The sequence below is a fragment of the Archocentrus centrarchus genome, chromosome 12 (genome assembly GCF_007364275.1).
Source record: "Archocentrus centrarchus isolate MPI-CPG fArcCen1 chromosome 12, fArcCen1, whole genome shotgun sequence".
Taxonomy (NCBI): Eukaryota; Metazoa; Chordata; class Actinopteri; order Cichliformes; family Cichlidae; genus Archocentrus; species Archocentrus centrarchus.
This window is the reverse complement of record NC_044357.1, coordinates 2,618,199-2,644,619: the sequence shown is the minus strand read 5'-3', so window position 1 is coordinate 2,644,619 and position 26,421 is coordinate 2,618,199. Positions and strand designations below refer to the sequence as shown.

The window sequence follows — 26,421 nt, the reverse complement described above, 5'->3', positions numbered from 1 at the left end:
CGTATTAAATGACGACTATACAATCCAGACTAAAGCGTAGAGCGGGAGATGAACTTAGTTGGTGATATTTAATGAGACAAATAAATAAAATACTTACAATTTCTAGTGCATCGCGCCGAGCTCGAAGAGTCTGAAGTGTCTGTTCCCTGATTTCCCTCTCTTCACGGAGGTAGTAAGCAACGCGCCTAGATTTTCTTTTCTTCTTATTATTATTTTTTCCCCCTCTTGTCTTCTTCAATGCAGCGGTTTCTCTGCTGCAGTCCAAGAAAGCCCAGGGATGCTGACGGGAGGTAGGAAGCGTGAGTGAGTGTGTGTGTGTGTGATGGGGAGCGAGGTGGGAGGGAGGGTGCAGGAGTAATAGGCAGACTGAGATCAATAGTGGCTCTGCATCCTACGGACAATAGTGAGCAGACACAGTACGTATCCGGTGAAGGCTCAGTGACGCTGGTTGTTGGTACAATCACAAGCTGCTGAGTTTAGACGTATGATGAGGAGAAAGAAAAGCGGGAGGGCTGAAATTTTGCTCCTGGGAAGAAGTTTGATGAGCGCTGCTGGATAAAGCTGCAACTTCACTGAAAGCAGTTGTGCAGTGCCCAAATGTTTAGGAGTGTTAATGTACAAAATGGTACATTTTGTACATTAACAGGTATTTAAACCACAGGGGTTTACATTCCTGGGTCTCTCCAGAATTTGGTTCTAGCACTGAAGAAGCCTTCCGGATAAAAGGGGAAACTTAAAGAATCCAGTCACTTTTTCAAGCTCCAGAGACTTCAGGATGGTCTTCTGTTAGGGCTGAAAAATATAGTCTAAATTTCATTTTCATTATTAAATACTTGACCTATAAAACATGAGAAAATAGTGAGTTTATACACTCACCAGCCACTTCATTAGTTACATCTTGCTAGTAATGGGTTGGACTCTTTTGTCTTCATAACGGCCTCAATTCAAGATACAGAGATTCAACAAGGTGCTAGAAATATTCTTCAGAGTTTTTGGTCCATATTGACATGACAGCATCACACAGTTGCTGCAGATTTGTCGACTGCACATCTATGATGCGAATCTCCCATTCCACCATATCCCAAAGGTGGTCTGTTGGATTGAGATCTGATGACTGGGGAGGCCATGTGAAGTATGTAAACTCACTGTCATGTTCAGGTGATTTGAGGTTTGTGATATGGTGCGTTACCCTGCCAGTAGCTTTCACACTGTTCCTCCCAAATTCTGACCATACCTTTCAAATGTCTCAGCACAACTCAAGACTCATCAGACCATACATTTTTCCAATCTATTGCTCAATTTTGGTAAAACCTTGCAAATTGCACCCTCAGTTTCCCATTTTTAGCTGAGTGGCAGCAGGTGGGCTTCAACGTTTGATGTGTTGTCTGTTGAGAGATGCTTTTCAGTATACCCTGGTTGTAATCTGTGGTTATATGAATTACTGTTGCCTTCCTATCAGCATGAGCCAGTCTGGCCATTCTCCTCTGACCTCTGACCTCAGCAAGGCCCTTTCACCCAGAGAACTGCTGCTCACTGGCTGTTTTCTCTTTTTCGGACCATTTTCTGTAACCCCTAGAGAAAGGTGTGCATGAAAATCCCAGTAGATCAGCGGTTTCTGAAATACTCAGAACAGCCTATCCAGCAGCAATAACCACATCACTTTCAGTCACTTAAATCACCTTTCTTCATCATTCTGATGTTCGACTGGAACTTTAGCAGATCATTTTGACTGTGCCTATTTGTCTAAATGCATGTGATTGTCTGATTAGATATTTGCAATAAGAAGGAGTTAATTAAGTGGTTGGTGAATGCATAGGTGCACTACTAGGCTTATTTTGGTAATGATCAAAATTTTGATTATTCTGATTATCCATTTGTTACGTCTGAGATCATTAGACACTTCTGGGTCCAAATGCTCCATCAGCTCTCAAAAGCAAACAAACACTGAGAGCTCAAAAATAGTAAAGAACCCCTACGTTCTCCGGCCTGCACTAGATCACTTAATGTGTTACCAGAAGTATCCAAACCTATGGAAATGTAACCACTTTTTAGCATAGATGTCTGACATTAAATTAACATCATTAACTCCACATGCTTATCAGCTTTTTGTTTCTTATTGTCTCCAACTGTTTCTTCTTGAACTGCACTTCCATTTTTCATAAAAGTACGGACAGATCTTCTAGAACCTGCAACTTTGCCTGCTCCATTTTGCTATTAAGTAACTTATCAGGCTTATCTCATGTTCACCTCCTCAGACTGACTACTATCAATGGACAGTACTCCTTGCTCAACAAGCACCGTGTAAGTAAATTTTATTTATATAGTACATTTAAAATCAAAGTACTTCACAATAAAAAATAAAAATAAATTTATAAGTCAAGAGTGATTGGGAAGCATACCTTAGTGGACATCATAGTTCTTATCTAATTTTTCTTATGAGATCTAAGACCAATTTCAATGTGATAGTGCTCTGCAATGGCCACATGCTGCGCTTTAGAAGTTTCACTGAACTCCTGCATGTTAAACTCCATTGATGAATTACCACAATAAACCTATATAAAACAGGTGGCTACAACAAAAAGTGCAACCTCCTCTTGAGGCAACACAAAACAAGCTCTCTGTTTATAACCTCTTGATGCGGCCACACAGCTACCAAAGTACACAGACACTATCACACAGAACAGGACTTATGAATCTTAAGTGCAATTATCAACGCATACCCACACAAAGCCAAGAGTAAGCAATCAAAATTCACAAAACACTTGGTTGCTACAGGTGGCAGTTAATCCAGTCTTAGGATTATTCATTATAGTTGGCCTCCAGAAATATTAGTAGGGTAAACTCATTATTATTAGTTTATTAATGTACAACACCAATTAACTGTTAACTGATTTAGGATATTGCAAAGTTCCTCACCACTCATATATAGATTTTATTTTATTCTCAAGTTTAATTGGCCTGATTAGTCACCAGGAACCTCCCTAATATTTATCATGTTACTGATGTAACTGGGTCAGTTTGCTGACTTGTGTGTTACGGTGTGGTATTTTTATGTCACAGGTTCGCATATAGTGTTTTTCTCATCAGAGTAAATCAATAAGTTAATACATTTGACCACACAGGAGAGAAGTTGGTTGTCTCCTGTCTTATCTTAGATATAATATGACAGTATTGTATTTCAGCATGGCACCCGTTCATTCCCGAAAAAGTTGTTTTCCTTTTTTGCTTTCATTATTACACAGCTGACTGCACTTTCTGATTATTATTTTTTTCCTGGGCCTTTCAAGCCACAGTAGACCTTACTTTGAGATGATTTATTACACATATTCTTTCTTTTTTAACAAAATTGTATAAATATCCATGCTTCATGGGTTAAGGATTTAGAGTAATCAATAACCTTTACAGTTAATTTGGGCTGATATTGGGTTGCTTTAATGATTTGGGCGGCAAGGGATTTTGGTTGGTTGGTTGGTTGGTTGGTTGGTTATTTTCTATATATGCTGTAATAATCTATTTCTGCTATACTATTTAGTCATAGGCTCTTTGAATGCATCCATGGTTCTAGTGTCTCTCCATTCTTACTTAGGTCAATAATAAAGATGTCTGCAAAGCAAATTGCTCTATATAGAAAACACAAAAAAGTAATTCAGTGGAAAAGTGATGTGCTACTATCCTGCAGTTACCACTTTTTGCTGCTGCTCAGCAAAAAAGTTAAGTAAAATGATTTGAAAGGGAAAATCTTGCCAGTTTTACATATCAATGTATGTTTACAAGTCTTGCAGAGCTAAACCGCATATGTGAAAAAGGTTTTCTTGTGTAGCGCCAGGACTCGCAGGAAATCTGCAGAATGTGGCTTCTCATGGCAACATTTTGAGTTATGGAGGACATTTGTGGCCTGCGCTTTGTATGTGCTTTAGGCTGTTGGCTCTTGTCTATAGTAGCCGCTAGCATAAATTATATATTGATTTAGTAATAATCCAAGTCACAGGTGTAAGGTAATCAAGAATTTCATGTAAGATTTTTAGCTTCTTCATATTATTTTCATAGTACAGACACAGCAATAAAGACATAAATATAAGGAATAGGAATAAGAAAATAAATTAATAATATCCATTTGTGTTTTCATAACTTTACATTTTAATCATGAGTATGTGTATGTATTTATCTACATATACTGTTTTATGGTTGAGTGTGTATTTTTGCACAGCTTTTCTGCATGTCTACACCTAGTAGTATATGACATACATATCCAGGCTTTACATATATCTACATGGAAAGTCCATCTGATTCACATGTAGGGCTACATGTGCATCAGACGTTTATAACTGTGACACACCTTGGGTTACACTATGATTCCCAAATCACCTGTTCCATTTATAAAAGTTTATAAAAGAAACTATGGGTCCATAGACTTGCAAGCTGAGAGAATGGTAAAGTTTTCATATTCAGATATCAAAATATGCACCTCTTTTGCAGCAAATGACCTCATTGGAGGAACCTGATTGCACTAAATGCAAGAGCAGTTTTATATGTCATACAGGACATTTATCCTTTGCTGGACAGTCTGCATAAAAATATATATGTATACCTGGTTTGAATTCAGAGCATACCCACTGCTTTCAGGCACCACTCAGCGTCTTTGTATCCGCTCCTTTTGAAGGGTGTCAGTGACTCACGATTCTCCAAGAAAGGTTGGAGGGTAAAAGAGTTCAATGCAAAAGTCTGGGCAGCGAGAGTAAGCAATCCCCCAAAACTCATCCTATTCTGCATGGCTAGAGAGGGGCCATTATGAACTTGAGTGAATGAACACTCCTCTCCCCAGCTCTCAGAAATAACCATTAAGGGAGAAATCTCATTGAGCAAAGAAGGAGCCTGGAAGGACATCCCTCTTAGTCAAATAAAAATGCAGATGCATTTGCATTTCTATCCAGCGGCTGTTGTTTAATGTGGTTGAAATAGATAAAAATACAGATTATTAATATCAACGCGCACACATGCACAGCACCTGTCACCAGTTCGCTGCTGTAGTAACATCGCGAGCTCTGTTCTTGCTGTCAGAATTCATGATATGGACATGCAAAGTCAGAGGTGAGATTATCATCTCACCTCTTTTCTTATCTTCCCTTTTCCTTTTCATGAACTGTCACCAAGTCTTTGATCAATCAAAAAATATGCTAATGCGCAGTTTGAGAGCAGGTGAGTGGGTAGACACAGAGAATGGAGAAATAGTAAGAGGACAGATGAAGAGATTTCTGTGTGCCAAAACAAACACTCATTCTTTACAACCATGACTCCTATAGTTTTACCACCTCTCATGCCCGTCTGCTTAGATACTTGCATCATTTTCTTTATTGCAGTTACTAAGGGGGAATTTTACAAATGAATATTAGCCTGATCATTCTGCAGGAGACTATTCAACCTATACATATACAGTCATGGGAAAAAGGAAGATTTCACAGGACTCTGAAAAACTGAGTGCACCCCATCATTCAGCAGCTTGTAGAACCACTTTTAGCAACAATAACTAGAATTAAGTCTGAATGACTTCATCAGTCTCTCACACTGTTGTGGAGGAATTTTAGCCCACTCTTCTTTACAGTGTTGCTCTCTTAAGGTCCCACCACAGCTTTTCAATTGGGTTGAGGTCTGGACTTTGACTGGACCATTGCAACACCTTCATTCTTTTCTTTTTCAACCATTCTGTTGTGGATTTTCTGTTGTGTTTGGGATCATTGTCGTCGTTTTGGCCAAGCTTCAGCTGTCAGACAGACTCTAGAATACTTTGAGGGAGTTAGTGTCCACTCAATGGATACAAAACCACCTCAAACCATCACCCCTCCACCACTATGCCTGACAGTTGATATGAATAATTTATGCAAATATGCTGTGTTTGGTTTTCACCAAAGGCAGTGCCGTGCAGTCTTTTTTCTAATGTGATGTCTTTTAAGATTTAAGGCTAACTGCTGAGTCTGAGATGTTGCTCTTAGGTTTTTAGCAGTTTACCGAAGCATTGCATGGTCTGACCTTGGGGTGAATTTGCTGGCACATGCTCGCTAGCAAACTGCCAAAACTTATACTTTTATAGAAGCCTCTTTATACACTTGCTGATGATCAATTAGTCAAGGCCATTTGAATACCAGCACCTAAATTCTAAGTTTAATATTGTGGTTCTAGCAAAGTAAATTGAGCACAGTGTCAGTTCTAGGATGCCAGAGAGTCACAGCCAGCAATCCTGGCAGATCTTCGGATCCCAGTGCCAGCCCACATTAGCTGATTGCTCAGCTGATACCCTTCTGTGCATCCTATTGGTAAATCTCATATAGTGTGTCCATACAGTTTCTGATGACTCTGCAAGCTGCATTGCCGCAAACCCAGACCCCTCCTCCATACGCCTTTATGCTAGCTTTGACGTAATCATCATTTTTTTGTCACTGATGTCTGCTTTGGTGTAGGTCTTGCTGGTGGTCTCCCCGCATTCAGCAGCATTTATACTCTGTTTTGGATACTGACAGCCAAAGACACCACAGACAAGTAGTGCTTCCTATTATGTTTTTGAAGGCTGCATGTGGAATTGGTGCATTGTAACGTAAAGTCTGCAAGGAAAAGTCTGCACAATCACAAAAAAAATGGCAGGCACGTGGATATCTGCACAGAGCCTCATGGTCACCTTCTAATGATGAAATTTATGCAAATCTGTTGATCCAAAGGACCCAAATGGACCCAAGTGAACTATAATGCACCTAGGCTTTCCATGTATGAGCACAAAAGGGCAGGATGGTCCCCGAACAGAGCCATGCCACCAAATATAAAATACTGGTGGAATAACAAGATTGCCACATGTAAAACTCCATTCTGCTGCAAGAAAATTAGATTACCCACCTGCAATATTGCAGTTCACAAATAAATGTTGTTCATTTGATATATGTATGAATTTCAAAGTCTTACAGGCTTCTCACAGGTTCATACACAAGTTATTTTCCTTGTAAAACTTCACACAATTGTAAATCACAACTCCTAGATTGCAAATATGGTGAAACATGCTGGGAATCATCCACTCCAATTGGCTGCTCAGAGAGGAATCTATGAAGCTGCATAATGGAAATTGTTGGATCCAGTGTCCTCGGTCTGTTTGCATCATACACACGCACTCACATTGCACACACATTTTAGCATCATATCAATTTCAGCTCATACTCTGTCAGCCCAAGAGTCTGTGTAATGTAAAATCGCAATTAGCTGCTTCACCATAAAAAGAAATGAATCCATCTTGTGAGAATCACACAAGCTGCAACACAGTGTCAATATGCTGATATTGTGTCACATGAGTACTCAGTGCTAATGGCTCAGACCACACTGCTGCTCTTTGAACTCAGCCTTCATTTTGATCTCCGCACACACCTGTGGATTTTTGTTACTGCATCTTTCAGTTTGTGCAATTTCCTCTTGACAAAATTGGTCCAGACAGGCATCTACAGTATGTACCAAACAATGCACGCAAAGCCACCTTTGCGGTAGCTCTCACTGCTGTGGGTGTCCAGGGCCACATTTTGCTATGATGCATAAGGTGACAACCAAACCAGCTGCACTATAATTAAACTATAAAAATGTGTGTGCATGTGTGTATATGTGTGCATCTGTACGGCAGCACAAACACAATGATTTGGTGACCTACTGCAAACTCTCGTATATAGGACCTAATATATGCACATAAGTGTTCTCACAATCTCTTCTGAATACACTTGACTTTTTTGCAATCTTCTCCAAATCTCTCAATATTACACCCTGGGGCAGTGCGCTTCCGTAATACACTGCAAAATTGTTTTGAGTAATTTAGTTGGATGTGTGATATGGAGTTTAATTGATTTCTAATTATACGCCCTGGTGGGCGCATAATTTTATAGGTAAAAAAACAAAGCAGGTTGTTAGCAAGGTCTACTTTAGAATGCATCAGGATGCACTGCTTTGTTTTCCTGTAATTACACACTCCACTCATATTCCTACTCATACCTAACACACACACACACACACACACACACACACACACACACACCTCTGAAAAATGTATTTTGAGAGGTAGATAATTGCTTGTTTTTGCAATAGCTTCCAAACCACTGAATTAGTACTTTTGAACAAGACTGGTTGATTCATGAAAACTAAAAACCATGTGCCCGTTTGGAATTAACCTGACTAAACTTCAGTGGAAAATATTAATTATATAAGTTTTGGCTATGATTTTAAGATTAGACATAAAACATTAGTTTTAAAAGAGCTTACAGTATGTGCAAAGAACTAAATACTCAAGAACTCCCATTTTTGGCCTTCCAGTTTCATGTGGGGGTGCCTGCAAGACAGTTTAGAATGAACAGAGCTGTAGTCCAAAAAATGCATAATTTATAGGGTAAATATTTTGCTCTTTGTCATTTTCATCAAACTTACGATAGAACAGGTCAAGACAGTTGATAAAGTTCCATTTTTTATGGATCTTAATTATGTTGAAATATTTAAGTAGCAGGGACATCACAGCACCATGAAATACTTTATCAGGGGTAGCACTAAGATGCATCCATGCGTCCCTGAATGCATGGAAGTTGTCACAGGAGCATTTTGGAACCAGTTCACCTGTGAAAACATCCAATAAATTGTAAGTGGACATGTGGTAGAGGCATGTTTTTAAACTTTCTGAAATTACTCAATGTCTGCACCATTCTAGATGCATGAATTTTGCCTAGGCTTACACAGGAAAACGCCCACCTCCAAAAACAGTTCTTCCATCAGATGGCAGTCCTATAACATATTACCCAGTGCATTTAGACAACATCGTTGACACCTCAACTCCAAGAAGTAGTTCATGTATGTACATATGTAACCATAGTATCGGGATGTCTGCTCTGGAAGCAAGGTTGTTTTCAACTCGGGTTTGACTGTTTAACTGCATTTACTGTCATTCAACATAGTCCCCTTGCAATAGAATTCCAAGATTTTTCCACCATTTTTTTTTTTTTTTTTTTTAGTTTTAGTCATTTCCAGTTCCTGTTTCCACCTTCTCATTAAGCAACATAAGAAACTTGAGATATCACTGAGGGGTATTAAGGAACAAGAGAGATGGCGTCTGGAATAGCAGGTTAAAACAAGGTTAATTACATTCCTTTGCACACAGGGGTAAAGTGCTGCAGACAAGGAGGTGGCTGAAGGAGCATGAGATGAGGGGAATCAGCTCAAAGGGATTGAAAGGAGGGGCTAAGAGGCATTTTTAATGTTGTTGGATCAGCATTTATAAGTAACATGTGGCCTCTTGCTAATAAATTACTGGAAATATGTGTATATATGTGTATATGTAAGTATGCGTTGCTGGAGCTTCACGAATATCACTATGTTCCCAAGAACAGCAGTGTGAGAAGCCTTTTGTCGGTTATCAAACATAAGCTGGATAATGGAGACTAAAATAAATGCAGCCAATGAGGCAGATCAAATGCTATTTTTGATATTTACGCATTTTGCCTAACCTGCAAAGTTCCATGACAATAGCCCGATTTGCCTTGGCCCTGTGATCTTTTGTGCATCACATTGTTGAACCCAGAGGAGAGCAGATACTTTTGTCTGCAGACCTTCTGCAAATGCCAAAGTGTCAAATGCCTAGGAGAGAAAGAAAATGATGCAGGGACTCATTTTGAGGCAGGAGAGCCTGAGATTTTGTTCTTCAGCTTCATAGATAGCGGTCTGATTTGAATAAATTCACATTATAATTTTTTTCATGTGCTCATTACCGGGTCCTTTAATGCAGTGCTTTTAAGCAAACACCGCAGTAGTTGTTATCCGTTGTGACACTTTGTTTAAGTGTCATTATATTGTGGTTTGATTGCACAGACGAACTGAAAACTTACAAGCACAAAGCAATCAGCTGCACACTTTTGAGTAAGTATGTTAATACCTTAAATTATCACTCTTCTCAATAATTTATGTTTCCTCTCTGTTCAGGCATAAAAACAGCAGCACGAAGAAACAGCCTATTTTCCCAGCACTGAAAGGACCAAACAACTCCTTTTGACATGAACCCGATGATGCTGAAAAATGCTTTTGGGCTGCACCTTCATCTCTTCTTTCATGTCTTCCCATCGCAGGAACAAATGGAATACCAGTGATTATCAAAGAGGAAAATAACATCTTTGAAGCTCTCTGCTCTGCACAAACCTGCCGGTGTGCTAATTATAAGCACTGCTAATGACATGTGCATGTGTGTAGGTGTAAAGATGCTGTCAAGTGCGTGTGTGAGTAAGTGTCATTTGAAACTTAATGCACTGAGACAAGTGTGGGTGAAAGTATAGCAAGGGCTCATCAGCCGAAGCAACATGGAATCGCTTTTAAATTACATTAATTGCATTAAGTTAACCTATGGACAAGGACACCTATGGATCTACACATGGCAAAATACATGATTATTCATAAACATGAAAAACATCTCCTGTTCTCGCCAAAGACCTGGGAAAATAAAGACTTCAGGTGGAACAGCTAGGAAAGAAAAAGGGGTGGAGGCCAGAAGGTTTGTGATCCATAAGAGGAAGAGCACTACGGTCGCCACAAAGGACCAAAATGCGCTTAAGGTGAAGCAGAGGCAGATTTTTCTATTAAGACAGAAATAAACACTGACTCCGTTTATCCCTCAGGGGCTGAACTATCTAGTTGTAAGATATCAGCATGTGGAAATAAATAACTCAGTGGTGGTCATCAGAAGTCAGAGTAAAAAAAAAAAAGAAACTGCTTGGTAGTGAGAGGCTGAGTAAAACTGTTTGTTTGCCTGAACGTGTGGTATAGAGCAGGAAATGCACTTGTTCAGGCGTTCATCACAGAAGGAGTTTGTTTGCCAGATACAGCTGTGGTCAGAAGTTTACATACACTCATCATGCGCGTGGATGTCATAGTAATTTTGGGCTTCTAATGATTTCGTTGAACTGTTTTGTTTTCAGCATCAGTGACTTTAAAAAACAAGAATTGGGTCCACAAGTTTGAATTTATTTTAGATTTTTTTTTCCCTCTCGTCCACACAGGATCAAGAGCGTGCATGCAGGCTCAAATATATACATACACCCCCACTAATATGTGGTTAAAATCCCTTAGCCCTTAGCAAGTTACACCTTGACCAGGTACTTTTGGTAGCCATCAACAAGCTACTGGCATAATTCTGTCTAGATATTTGACTACTCTTTTTGGCAGACTTGGTAGAGTTCATTTAAACTCTTTGGTGTTTTAAATGCTCCAATAATTGATGAGTGGCATCACATTGTCTATGGAATTTTTAACATAGAGTAGATTCTCAAATAGATTTCAGACAGACAAAGTCAGTAACCCTATGTGCTATCTATATCATTGTTTGTGTTCCTGCGTGCACCCTCCCCCTTTTTGGTCAGTCCAAGAAGTTCTGTCCAACAAATCCTTTTTATGCTGGCAAAGAGAAAGTTATAGCCAATCATGATCATAGTGAGTTAACAGGCCTGTACTTTGTCAAATTAAAAGACACTGTAGAACCTTCAACACCACTTATTAAAAAGTATAAGTGAATGTATGTATATGGCTGAGCCTCTATGTATAATTTTGACCCTGTGTGGATTAGAGAAAATCCAAAATAAATTCAAACTTGTGAGCTCAGTTCTTGTTTTTCAAAGTCATTAAAGATGCTGTGCCGTCGTTCCACCCTGGAAAAAGAACAGTTCAAAGAAATCATTAAAAGCCCAAAGTTACCGTGACATTCATGCCTGTGACGAGTGGATCTAAACTCCTGGCCACTATTGTCTGTACACACATGAATACATTCACACAGACTTCATGGACCTAGTTTCCAGGAAAGTTTCTGAGTTATAGAACCACTTTCAGGGTGAATGTATGAAATCATTACACTACACACACACACACACACACACACACACCACGCCATGGTATCCCATATTACACTCCATAATTTGTCATCTTCCATTAGGAAGGAGGATAATAGATGGTTAGTGACAGTGATGTTAATTGGTTTTCCCCTCCTTGTCAGCCAGAGGTTGGGAGAAGAGGCAGCAGGAGAGGTAGAAAGAAGGAAAGAATGGGAAATAGAAAAGAATAGAACGGTTTTACCACGCATTACATTTTCTACCAGAACAAAACTTACACCATTCAGTTATATGAGCCACTTTTCTTTGCTTACAGTTTCTGATACACCTGACTAAACTTTTACGTTAACTGTACATTTTCAAGATGTAGTTTGCCTCACTTTGAAACATTGTATCATTAGTGAAAAACTGACATTTAAAAGTTTTATTTAGTGTATTTTTAAACCAGAGGACAGTAACACAAACTGCTGTTAAAAAGACCCTAATATACCCTAATATTAGTAACCATACAAGCATCAAAAGTGGATAAAAATGCAAATGATATGACAGACTAGTCTTATGTTAATATCTACTATAATGCTGAATACAACAACCTTCTCTGAGGTCTTCCTCTTTTCCTCCTGCTCCTCCGGCAGCTCCATATTCAGCATCCTTTGTCCGATGCATCTACTATCTCTTCTCGGTGCATGTCCAGACCATCTCAAGCTTGTGTTTCTAACTTTGTCTCTAATCTTTTCCTTTCTGGTCACTCCCAATGAAAATCTTAACATCTTCACCTCTGCAACCTCCAGCTTGGCCTCCTGTCTGTTTGTCAGTGCCACCGTCTCCAAATCATACATCACAGCAGGCCTCACTATCATCTTGTAAACCTTCCCTTTCACTCTTGCTGCTATCCTGCTGTCACAAATCACCCCCAACATTTGTCAGTGGTGAACCAAAAAGACACCATGTAACTCCTTCTGACCTCTGTACTTCTCCATCAACACTCTCAGAACAAACATCACATCTGTAGTGCTCTTTTTTGGCATTAAGCCATACCGCTGCTCACTGATATTCACGTCTCTTCTTAGCCTAGCTTCAACAACTCTTTCCCATATCTTCATGGTATGGCTCATTTTATTCCTCTGTAGTTACTACAACTCTGCACATCACTCTTATTCTTGAAAATCAGTACAGCACACTTCTTCTCCATTCCTCAGGCATCCTCTCCCTCTCCAATGTAGTGTTGAACATCAAAAAGTTGAATATCAATTACACTGAAACTCATATTCAAGCCTGTTCAAGAACATATGTTACGGTTAGACAGTATTCAGAAGAGTATGGTCAAGAGGGCTGCACACCTGCAGGATGAGTTATGTAGCACTGAGTGAGAGCAGCATTAGTATTGACCGCTCTTCACAGGAATCTAAGTTTGATTTATTGTCCAGGAGAGAGACGTGGTGATATGAGAGCGCCTAGGGTGAGGGTTAAAGAAGAGACCATAAACATTGATCAGTGGTGACAAACTAACTGGGGGGAGGAAAAAATTATATTTAACATCAGAAGTGGAAGCCAGTGGAGAAAGAGGGCATTAATTACATTTACCTGTCAGCCACCACCTTTTTAAATGGATTATTGTGTGTGAATATCACAAATGGACAGACATATAGTTACAAGAAGGCGCATGTTAGTGTGCCAGATGTGAGTTTTTATGCATATATTTAACCGAATTAATGCACACAGACCAGTATTACAGTGCAGGGCTGCTCCAAAAATAACTGTATATGACAAGGATAATCCTATTACAGTGCCATTCAAGAGCTCACCTTGTCTGCCGATGTCATATGTCACCAGCTTAGAGCCAGGGGAGCCGGAAAATAGTGAGCTGCGATACTGTGCTGTTACAGTGAGTCTTAAAGAGGCAGCTCTATTTAAAAACATAAGTATATTTTAAGAAAACAGTAAATTATAGAGACAATATGAATGACCTTTTTTCAATAGGCTGGCACAAGACCAGGAAATCAGAAAATTTGTTTAGTAACATAGAAAATGTCTTTAACAATTAAAAAAAGTGGGGATTGGGGGTGGGGGGTGTTAGTAAAACTCTTCATATCACATTAATGCAGCTCATGCTTGTTATCCTTAACTGTATTATCCTTCCATCCACTTTCTTCCGCTTATCCAATTCAGTGACACAGGGGGGGAGCCAGTCTCTCAGAGAGAAAGCCCTATCATAAGAATCATCAATTAACCTTACATGTATATCTTTGAACTGTGGAAGAATGCTGTGATTATGAGAAACCCAGACAGGCACAAGAAAAACATGCAAAATCAACACAAAAAGGCCCCAGCCTGGATTCAAACCCGGGACCTTCTTGTTACAGGGTGTTGTGGCCTCCACGTAATGTTTTCTCTGCCCCCTTCAGTCATCCAAAATCCTTTTTGATCGCATCATGTAATTGATTTTATAATTAATAACACTGACAGTGTGATTGTATAATGTTGTCAAAAATAAGGTAAAAGTAAGAGTCATATTTCTGGTTGGGCCCCTGTTACTCAATGTAGGACACACCCTTGCTGTGAAAAAATATTTTGATGTCACTGCTGAAATTACCCTTAAGCATTCTAATAATGCTTATAATGCAATTAATAACAATTAAATTGGTGGTTTTAGCAATCAAAATCCATCTTAATAGGCTTTATATGAAGCAATCGATCCTCAGCTTCAGATACAGGCAAACAAAGGTAGGTTTTGTATTTTTAGCATGCATCCACTGATTTAGCTAGTTATAGATGGCTCTATGTTTAAGCTAATACTAAATTAACCAACTGCAGCTATTACACATGATGAAAATAAAACAGTCTATGGATAAGACAGGAAAATAACACAGGCTTCTTTTGTAGGGAGGTGACTAGGCTGCAAGAACGTTTCATGTGTAATCAAAACAGGGGTCACTTCCACATTTTAAAGAAAAGGTCAGCCTTTTACTTTGCAGGGAAGTGCCACACTTAGCCCTGAAAAAAGGTTGCTTTATAGTTTATTCCAAACTTGGTCCAGTCATCATGCTCTGCTTTGTTAAGAATAATCACGGACATCTTAAATGAGGTGGACGTCTGTGTGGCCAGGGTCACTGGGTGAAGTTAGAAAGTTCCCCAAAGTTCTCAAAGGCAATGAGTCAGGGGTGTCCTTAAAAGCTGAAGGGTTTATTCATGCCAGAAATGGAATAGATACGTGATCTATGTGCACAAGTAGCAGCTGGGCTATTCAGACTAGAAGTGAAATTTCTGCATGGTCTAGTAGTCAGTTCACAATAACCCAAGGAGCCTGTATTTCCAATGGCCTTCCACAGCTGAGGCAACATCATCTCATACCAGTTTTCTCTGAATTTTCTCTGCAGTTTCCAAGAACCAGCTTCTCTTACAGTTACAAAAAAATACAAGAATAAATTCTATGCATCATTTTGACAACAACACTGGTTAAAATTATATTTCCAAATTTGTTATGCAGTTAAACACAAATGTCTAAAATATTTGGAGCAGTATACGTGAAAATGTTGACTCATTCAGCACCTGTCTCAGCTTCAACCTTTGAAAGAGCCGCTGAGGTTTGCATGCATTTGCAGACAACAAAACAGAACAAAATTGGGTCACACGACTAGAGATTTCTTGTACAAGGCATGAAAATGCACAATTAGATGGGAGAAGGATGTATGAGATGGAAATATTGCGAGCTGGTTTTGTTGTGTGTCATCATCTCTTCCGAGCAGAGCTGCACTGTGCTGAGGATCCCTCTTTGCAAAAAAAATGAGGCCGATGAACTGTGAAGGGAATCAGAGATTCCTGCAAGACGGCTTTCCCTCCCACTCCTGCGTATCTCACACATCAATAAACCATTGTATGACTCACAGCTGGGAAGTCCTCGGGTGCTGGATCTGGCTGTGATTGGATATCTTTACTTCAGCACTTTCTTGACCTGTTTTAATGACTCCCTTAATAAACTTCTATTTGTTGTAAAAGCCAAGGAGAGACCTGCTAGTTTTCATGCTGGTTGGTAAAATCCATTAGGACTCCTTTTGCTGTGTGCAGATAATATGCTGCAGAATCCACTGCAGCCATTACTGTCCCAGCATAATCATCCAGACCTTTAGTTTCATAATCACGCAAATGAGCAAACTCTCAGATGATGGGGGGGGGGGGTGGGGGGACACAAGAATAGCATCTCTCCACCTATTGCAGAGGATTTTTGTTGCTTACAATTACAACCAAGAGGTCCTGGAAACGCAGCAAAGTCTAAAATGTTTCAATTAACATAGTTGCATCCAGCCGTACAGTTTCTGCAGTGCTGAAAATCATTATCCACTTAACCATTCCATATCTAACCTCACACAAACAATTTGACATTTTATCCATTTAGTGCTGGATTGAAGTCCAATTTTGAAGAGACAGTCTTTTTAAATAGCAAGCTAATGCTGCCCACATTAGTTTGTGACTAATGCTTCCATTGCCAACTGTTCGGAGAGGTTCATCGCAATAATCCATGCTACTGAAGCAGCAAGAAGGCTGTGGCCTTGCTCTGTGGAGCTTGCATGTCCAAAGACATGCGTGTTAATTTAGCTGTTCATATAACTAGTAGTATAAATCGGCCATATGTGTAAATGTGAGCGCAAATGTTTGTCTGCCTCAGGCTGTCAACCTGCCCAGCATGTACCCTGCCTATCACCCCGTGATTGCTGTGGTAGGTTGCCACCACCCCCCCATCACCCAAGTGAGCAGTAATATTTGAATGAGAAATTGTGGCTTCTAGCAGTATTCCAACAACGGTGGTGGAGGAGTGCTGATTTGAGCTTGTTTTGTAGCCACAGGACCTGGCCACCTTGCAGTCAGTCGACCACAAACTCCTCTGTGTGCCAAAGTATTCTAGAGTCAAACGTGAGGCCATCTGTCCGACAGCTAAAGCTTGGCTGAAATACGATCATACAACAGGACAATGACCCCAAGCACAGCAGTAAATCTACAACAGAATGCCTGAAAAAGAAAGAATCAAGGTGTTGTAATGGCCCAGTCAAAGTGCAGAGTTCAGCCCAACTGAAATTCTGTTGTGCAAACACTAAACCTGAATGAACTGAAGCAGCGTCATAAAGAAAAGTGGGAGAAAATTCTTCCACAATGATGTGAGAGACTAATAAAGTCATGTAGAAAATGATTACTTCAGGTTATCGCTGCTAAAAGTAGTTCTACAAGCTATTGAATCGTTAGATGTGCTTAGTCCTGTGAAAATATTATTTTTCACACGACTGTGTGCAAAAGCATTCACAGTCACCAAATCTAAAACTAGGTGAAGACCTGATGGAGACGCTCTGATTGTCCTTTAATTTGTCACCCAGAATAAGTGTTTTGGATGTTTTTGCCACCCTTACTTCATCAATCCTTAGGTACTCACTGTGTGATCATAACCATTGCTCTTGAGCCATGTTGTAAACAATAACTGTGTGGAATATGGATTTATGACTATGCTGATAGCAGTCTTGCACGATGTTGTGAAGCTGTCGACTTGTACCCTCGAGCTATTTGTCTTATTTAATTAAGATTAAACCGGAAAATATCTCTCTGTGGACTGAATAAAAGCCTGTAGATCACAGTAGTTTTAGACAGTAAACACAGCACACAGTGAGACTATTCTATTAAATAATACTCACATACTCTATATAAACTTGCAGCATTGAGATAATATGGCTCTCTGTAGTTCTTTATTGCTTCTGTATGACTAAAGATCTCTAAAGGCAGACTTCATTTTCAGCAGCTCTATCTCAGATGCCCCTTTCTTATAAACTATCAACAGTCTTCTGAAGGTTAAGAGGCATCTCCAGTACACACTCCAGTGAATGATTCAGCAGAAGGTCAGACTGAATATGGGTGGCAGGGAAGCATAGTGTGAGGAGTAAAAAGTAAAATGATTTTTATAATGACTTCCAGGCAATTTTCTTTTTTCTATTAGTCGGTGGGGGTTTGCAAAAAATAAATAAATAAATAAATCCTCGAATACATAACCAGTAAATCCTTGTCAGTGTGCTGACAGGACTTACACACAGATCTGCAAGAACAACAGCTCAGCTGAAAATGCTCCTGTTGATTCCCAACCTGCCTCAGTGCGAAGAACACTGTTTTTCTGAGACCTAGAGTTAGCCTTCTACTAGAATGCAAAATGACAGAGGGATACCTAGCTCATGTTTGCAAGAGCACTCCATCTTATGTAAGAGGTTACTCCTGCTGTGGTGCATTAAACCAGACTCATAAATAATTCCAGGCTCTCTCATGCTTTAATCCTTTTGAATTATTTAAAGTTCCATCTGTTTTGAACTGTTTAACTTGTAAGCAATAAACTAATTATTTACAGGCATGGTGAATCCTGGGTGAAATAATATAAGTTATAACTTTCAAATCACGTTTTCTGGGTATGTCTATTTGAAGCATTTACTATTTAACAGAGAATACAGCCATCTTGTGGCTGTGGTTGGCTGTTGTCTCTTGTCAAACTGAGAGGCCAGAATTTTTTTTTTATAGTTGTGGATAAACCTCTGGTCAAGCAGTTATGATCTGTGTGGAAACAGGCCCTAGCATTAGCAATACAGACACCCTGTGAGTTATGATCTTAATGTACACTCAGTGGCCACTTCATTAGCTTCACCTTGCTGTTACTGTGCTGGACTCCCCTTTGCCTTAAATTGAAGTGCCTTAAATCTTTGTGGCACAGATTCAACAAGGTGCTGGGAAACAATTCCTCAGAGATTTTAGTCCAAATGATCATGATAGCATCGCATAGTTTGCTTCCCATTCCACCCCATTCAAGAAGTGCTCTTTTGGTTTGAGATGTTGTGACTGTGGGGGCTTTTTGTGTACAGTGAACTCATCGTCATGTTCAAGAAACCAGATTGAGATGGTCTGAGCTTTATCCTGTAAGTAGCCATCAGAAGAAAGTACACTGTGGGTGTAAAATGGATGGATATGGTCAAACAACAAATTTCAGGTTTGCTGTGCACAAATGCTCATTTGGTACTAAGGGCCCCAAAGTGTCCTAAGGAAATGTTCTACATCCCACCACCACCACCAGTAGCCTCAACTGCTGATACAAGGCAAGATGGATCCATGCTTTTCCTACTGATTATATCAAATTCTGACCCTACCATCAAAATGGATTCTTTATCATGTCAAAAAAATGGTGATGACTGTTCTTGCCCTACATCTTTGCTACCCAAAGTTTTAGGACAACTGGAGATTTTTGAAGATAAAAGTTGACCCTGCTCTTTATTAAGTATTGCATATTAATGCTTTCATCGGTGACTGCATTATTTTAGTTTCTCTGTGACACCCACAGAAAATACGCACCTTCTTTTCCAGACTTCCTGGCTTGCTTCAGTTTGGCACTGTTATGGGCTTCCCTGCTTTATGTGTGCGGTTGTTTCTCTGCCATGCAAGACTGGAGCCATTTTCACTCATGCGGATGACGATTATAATTCGGCTAGAAAGAAGAAAACTGCTAAGTTGGCAAAGCCCACCCGCCTTGGGAAGGTCAAAGCACTCCTGTGTCACTGACAAATGAGCGATATTTCAGGCCACTGCTTGCTACCGTTCTGCTCTGCTGTCTTTAAAACAGGAATGGTGCGAGGACGGGACACACCCACATGCACAGGCATAATGTGAGAAATGTACTCTGTTATGTTTCCTCCTTCACAGTACCCAGTGTTTTACCCAGACATGCTGCAAAAATGTTTATATTTATGAATGTTATCATTATATTTATTTAGTCCAGTAATAACCAATCAATTCAGGACTAAAATGACATATTTGCCTCTTGGAGCTCTCCTTGTGACTTTGGCCATGGAAGGAAGAGATGCCAGATCAGTCTCTAGCATAGTCAGGTAGGCTGGAATGGCCCCAGGTAAAGGATGGTCTTGATTTAAACATGTCATCCGGGATCACTGATTAAAATATGTGCACAAACTTCTGCTGCGTTCATTAAGATAGAAACATTTAATCTACTTTATGGTTGGAGAATGCGCTTTTCCTTCTTTTCAGCTTTTGTAATGATCGTTTCTTTAAATGCTCTTTGCTTTGACAGCACTTAACCATAAATTATTCAGCAGCAAAAACAGCAGGCAGCATGTGGTAAACAACAGGAGGGTTAAAATAGGAGTCTCCATGTCGCATGAGTAATCATGCTTCTCATGTTAAACAGTTTGAAGACTGGGACACTGCCATGCCTTACTGTAGCAGCTGTGAAAGGGTGTCTCCACTGTGGAGTTTCACACAGTTCAGTGGCTCAGTGTATCCTCTTACAGGAGCCGAGCTTGATTCTGTATATCAATTATGGAAAAGCTTAGCAACCATAGCTTGACAAAGTACTTTAATGAAGGACTGCAGGTGTGAAGACTGAACGTGTGTATATGTGTGTGCCATTAGCCCTACTTCATGGTTGGATATAAAACAATGAGCCTGAGGGCACAGACCACTAATTATTATGAAAATACAGCATCAGGATCAAGCGGATTACTGCACTAAATCACTTTATTATTGCTTTCTTCCCATCAATGTTGTACATCTGACTATTTAATTGGAAATGCAGCTAATATTAATTCAGTTTTCAAAATCTGCATTCAGTTTTTTAAACCATATCCTCTGGATTTGGCATAATACACTTAAATAGCAAGTAGAATAGAGAATTGATATAATTTGTATGAACTTTATTGTATTTGTAAATTCTAACACAACTCCTAATATATAGACTTAACTAAAAAAAAAAAAAAAAAGAGGGCCTATTTATAGTGCAGCTACACAAACGTGCAGCACATCCTCAGTATAGGGGAGACCAGCTGAGCTGATTAACATGTAACCTACTTACCCAACTACCACACTGCCTCCTGCTGGTCTCACCCAGTAAAAGCAGGTTCTTTCCTCCATTGTGACTGACCTCTTTAGATGAGTATGAACTTCATCAACAAGCCAAACTGCCATCCCACTTCTAAACAGCCACAACATTAATGTTACATTTCAATTCTACAAGACTTTAAATGCTCATTTATATACTCTTTTTCTATTTTAAAAAAATCTTTTACATCTCTTATTAAGGTGCTGGTTCATAAAGAATTAATTTGCAGGCTCCCTCAAAATTATTAATAAAAACCCAGTTGTTGCTTCAATAAAGCAGTACACAACTGGTTTTGAATGCTGCTAACAATAGTAATCATGATTACAACTAACTAACTAACTAACTAACTAACTAACTAACACTGCCAGAGGGGATAAATAAGAAAACAGCAAAAGTAGGATGACAGCTAAACTTACAAGTACAACTAAATGACAAAAGGGGGCCAATTTAATGTTGAGCTTTTTCATAAAGAACTTCAGCTCTCCCATGAGGCCATTGTTCATTCAGACCTCAGGGCAGAACTCTGCAGACTAGACACAGACTGTAGCAGGAGGAGAAGGCCGGTCCAGACTTCAGATAACAGCATCCAGACTTCACACAGCTTCTGGTACAAACTCTCACTGACCATCAGGAAATAAACAATTTTGGTATCTTTCTTTTGAGTCCAAAGGTCCACCCTACATTACAAATTTTAGGAGACAGAAAAAATGAATATTTAGAGTGTGCATTTGCTGTCACCAGCGGGCAGTTTGGAGCTCTTCATTTACAGTTTTTCTGAATTGCTAAACTTAAACTCCATTTTCTAATCCAAAGTCTCAGCGGCCTCTAAACACTGTTCAGGTACTTAGACACAATTTGCAAAACCTCAACCACTCTTTTTTGCTAAGCCTTAAACACCTTCTCAGTCACTGAAGAAGCATTTCACACCTGTTTTGCCAAGCTGTACACACTGTCAGCAAAGTGTGAACACAACTCAACACAACTGTCATCTTTATACACACAGTAACTCACAATTGAGCAGACATTTTTCTAATGATGTGATCAGACCAACTGGGCAGGATTAAAGTCAATTCAGTGTGCAGGTGGCACCTGTGCATCTACAATAACCAAACAGTACAGAAAGGCAGAGGAGGAAGAAATTCATGAGAGAGGTGGCGGATGAGGAGGAAGGGGGACGAGGATGAGGATGACATCCAAGATCTGAACCAACCAAGAATCACCTGACTGCTTGAAATCTTGCAGAGAGTGATTTGAAGATAATATGATCTGTGATGAATCAACAGTGTGCCTCTGTCAACTACTGACTGTGTCCTCCAACACAACAAGAGTCAAAGCTGCATTTCCATAAGTATCTACTCAGTGCGGCTCAACTCGACTTGGTGCAGTTTGAAGGTGTTTCCATTAGTACCTGGTACTAGGTAGCAGGTTCTTTTTTTAGCACTCACTCAGCCGGGGTTCCAAGCCATCCAAGGTGATCCGAAAATGTGGCACCGAAGAACAGCATGCCACTGACTGGCCAGGGAGTGTTGCCATTAGTTGAGTCATGAGAGAGACTCCTTCACCAAAATCAACCGCGCCATTTTAAAACCCGACAGCAGAAAATGGAGGCACGCAAAGCACCAGTTGAATGTCCAGACCGACAGTTTGCAGTGGTAGTTTTGCAACATTAGGGCCATCTCGAAACATGCACATAGCATACATATTATAATACTTAACATTATAACCTTCATCCATTAAAACATTGTATGGGGACTTATGGAGTATGATGATATTAAACTAGCATTGGCTATGTTAGCTTGCCTCTATCTCATCTATTGTGTGTTGTTGAGCCACATCAAAAAAAAAAAAAAAAAAAAAGACCAGAGACTACTGCCCACGCTGCTATATTGACTCCACCCTCACTGTGGTCGTACTCAATTGCAATGAAAACAAAACAAGACCGTGGGCTGTGCCGGGTTAGGGTTCTATAACACATAACACTGAACAATCTCCGTTACTTTTTCTGGGTGATCTACAGGATTATTATGGCTGCGAGTGAACAGCTGATCAAAGCAAGTGGCATCCTGTGTATGTCACAGTTTGGGGACAATGTGAGCTTTCCACTGTGCTGTCCTGATGCATAATTGGTTCACAAACAACCACGCTTCATAAACATTTAACCTTCCATCTTAAGCCCCGTCCCCTAATAGAGGAGTTTTTCTCTGCAGTGGTGGTGGAAGGTGTATGACTGAGAGCACTACACCAGGGAAACTTTACTGGAGGCAATGGAACGCGCCTGTAATGATATACAGTAACTGGAGTCTTGTCAAGGCAGGATTTGGCACACAAAATGGTATACACACACACACACACACACACACACACACACACACAACACACACACCACGCAACACATAAACACACACCATCCCCATTCCCTGGCAAGGGAAAATATTGCCTGTGATGCAGACGAAGTCCTCTGGCCAGACCCCACACAGGGACATGGTGTTGCAAAATGAATCTCAGTGACTTACAGTTATGTGCTTTTCATCTAGTTTTTTTGTTGTTGTTGTTGTTGTTTTTAATCTACATTCAGCATTGTCATATCACTCTAACTACAGTATTTATTTATTTATTTATTCAGCTTGTAACTGTTTTTACAGTTTTTTCCTGAATTGCAAAAATACCAACTCCCTCAATGTCTTATGCCATAACCTAACCAGTTTTCATCTAGTTAGACACTCCATTTATTCTTTAAAACCAATCTCATTCTCGCTTATTTTGCTCAGTAATTCACTTGTGATGCATAATTCTTACCAGAGGAGGCAGAAGTTAAACATCATTAACATCATTGATCAGTAAAGCCACAAGCGGCGATGAAATGACTCAAAATTGTCCCCACTTGTTGCAGTGATATAAGCTGGAGTGTAGGTTCAGAGCCACAGCCAGCAAGGGTGAGTTGGATGGTGATACCAACAATAGAGGGGAAACAATGTGAAGAACAAGATTAGAGAGTAACTTTCTCGTGGAATTAAGCCTGCCATGAAAACATGCTGAAGAAGAAAAGGGGAAAATATATATGATACTTAAATAATCCTGTGAGAAAAGAAGGTGTACACAGGCCTCTGTGCAGTCCTGTGAAAAACTAAGTGTCCATTAAATTTAATAGCTTTAGAACAACTTTTAGGCACTTTTTATGGACATGTTTATGCACACATTTCAGTCACACCTCAGATTGTTTTCTTTTTCAGCCATTCTGTCGTAGATTTGCTGCTGTGCTTGGGATCATTGTCTGGCTGCATGACTCAGTTTCAGCCTAGCTGTAGCTGTCAGACAGACGGCCTCATATTAAACTCTAGAATACTCTGGTATTACAAAGGGGAACATGGTACTCAGTGACTGCAATGTGACCGGGTCCTGTGGCTGCAAAAACAAACCCAAATCACCCCCCCCACCCCTCATATAGTATGATAGATTGCACACGTTAGAACATTACTGTATGTTTTGTTCTAGTTCCTTTTCTTGCAACGAATAGAGGAAGCAGGACAAAATGAAACAATTCACAGAGACAGAGAGAGGAAGACAGAGAGACCTGTATTATCTATTAGCAACAGCACAGACCACCAGCAGAGGGCACATGAGGCAGCTCACAGTCTGATCCAAATCTATGCTCCAACCTTCTGAGAGATTTCTTATATGCAAGAATCCTGAGACCACTGCTCAGCAGTCACATCCACAGGCAAATAATATGGAAAATGTTCCTTTGTCACAGTTAAATGACTGGTTGTAACTCGAGAAAAGAGCTACCAAGCAACTGGTGCTAAAAATGGCTTACAATTTCAAATCTAATGCTTTCTTTCACTAGCTGAGAATTTTATTCCGGCCACTAAGAGGTTGTGTGAAACCTGATGGACCAGCTGCTTCCTTTTTACCCAGTTGGAGCTGCTGACTCATTAGGAATATGCTGCTCGAAAGAGGATGTGATTTAATCACATTACTGCTTGATCAGCCCTGCCTGAACTCATGGTTCTGGTCCGTGACTCTTCACTTCTAAATGACTCACCGATTCTCCAAGTCAGGAGCAATTTGTATGCCTCCCCAATTTAATCAACAGCTTAAATCCTCCCCAGTAAAAACAACATGTTTCTGTGAGCCTTTCCTCAGGCAGGACCACCAGGTTGCCTCAGCGACTGTGGATTTTCAGGAACTTAGTATGAAAAGAAGGGATTGGCTCGCAGGGCTCAACCACAGCTGATTTCACTTGTAAAGTCTATGATAAGGACTTCATATCTTACACATGTTTCTGGTATCAAAATTTATGGTATGAATATAAATGCTTTGAAGTGGCTCTGTTAAAATTTCAGTGACTATTTTCTGTTGACTACAGACTGATTAGCAAATTCACCATATTGTAATGACTGCAGCAACAAGATAGCTGTTGAAAGATTGCAGCTTCTGCGCCACTCAGATTTTTCCTCTAATGGAAGAGAAGAGTTGGATTGTGCTCCTAATGGGAGTCTTGTGGTTTATTTATTTAGAAGTCTCATGGTTTCATGAAAATGCATCCCATTCACAAAACCCATGACGTGGCTATAAGCCCTTTCCTTTCTTTCTTTTCTTTTCTTTTCTTGTCTTTTCTTTCTTTTCTTTCCTTTTCCTTTCTTTCTTTTTCTTCTTTCCTATTTTCCTTTCCTTTTTTTCTTTCTTTTCTTTTCTTTTCTTCTTTTTTTCTTTTTTCTTTTCTTCTTTTTTTTCTTTCTTTTTTTTTTTTTTTTTTTTTTTTTTTTTTTTTTTTTTCTTCTTTTCCTTTTTTCTTTTTTTTTTTCTTTTTTTTCTTTCTTTCTTTTCTTTTCTTTTTTCTTTTTTTCCCTTTTTTTTCTTTTTTCTTTTTTTTTTTTTTCTTTTTTCTTTTTACTCTCTTTTCCTTTTTTCTTTTCTTTTCCTTTCTTTCTTTCTTTTCTTTTTTTTCTTTTTTTTTCTTTTCTTTCTTTCCTTTTTTTTTTTTTCTTTCTTTCTTTTCTTTCTTTCCTTTTCTTTTTTTCTTTCTTCTTTCCTTTTTTTTTTTGTTCTTCTTTTCTTTTCCTTTTTTCCTTTCTTTTCCTTTTCTTTTTTCTTTCCTTTCCTTTCTTTCTTTCCTTTCTTTTTCTTTTCTTTTCCTTTCCATTTCTTTAAGTAACTGAAAACTGCTGTTTAAATTTCAAATGACAAGCGTGATATTAAGAGAAGCATGTGTTTGTGTATGTGCTAAGGATTATCATATGACTCATGGCTACCATAAGTACACGTCTGGTACAGGCTTATGTCAAGGAAGAAAGGCAACAGGGGAGGAGATTTCTTATGAATGAATGTGTTATGCCATGTGGAATAAGCAACTGGAATCAAGTGTTATGCCTTAAGTAGTTGCTCCAGATTAGAACGCTGTTTTATCTTGCATTTTAGCTTGTATATGTGCTCATTGGACTGTTTATTTTAATAAGCTCTTTATTCAAGCCTCATCAAGGGAGGAAAAAGTATACTGTAATATATTTGCAACTAATTTACAAAATAATGAGTTGTCTGTTATCCATTTTGCCCCAGCAGAATGACTCATTTATTGTGAGTGACCATTTCTTAAATAGAGCATCAAGACTTAAGGTTACATAAAGTTAATATACTGTACCACAATACTTAACTTTA

General features: G+C 39.4%; 1 long non-coding RNA gene across 1 annotated transcript; it reads left to right on the top strand.

The window, feature by feature from the left end:
- The first annotated feature begins 269 nt into the window (after positions 1-269).
- Positions 270-10,109, top strand: LOC115789012 (uncharacterized). The gene is made up of 3 exons (XR_004020663.1): positions 270-290; positions 2,256-2,301; positions 9,976-10,109. It is a non-coding gene; the product is annotated as an uncharacterized LOC115789012 (long non-coding RNA).
- The last annotated feature ends 16,312 nt before the right edge of the window (positions 10,110-26,421 follow it).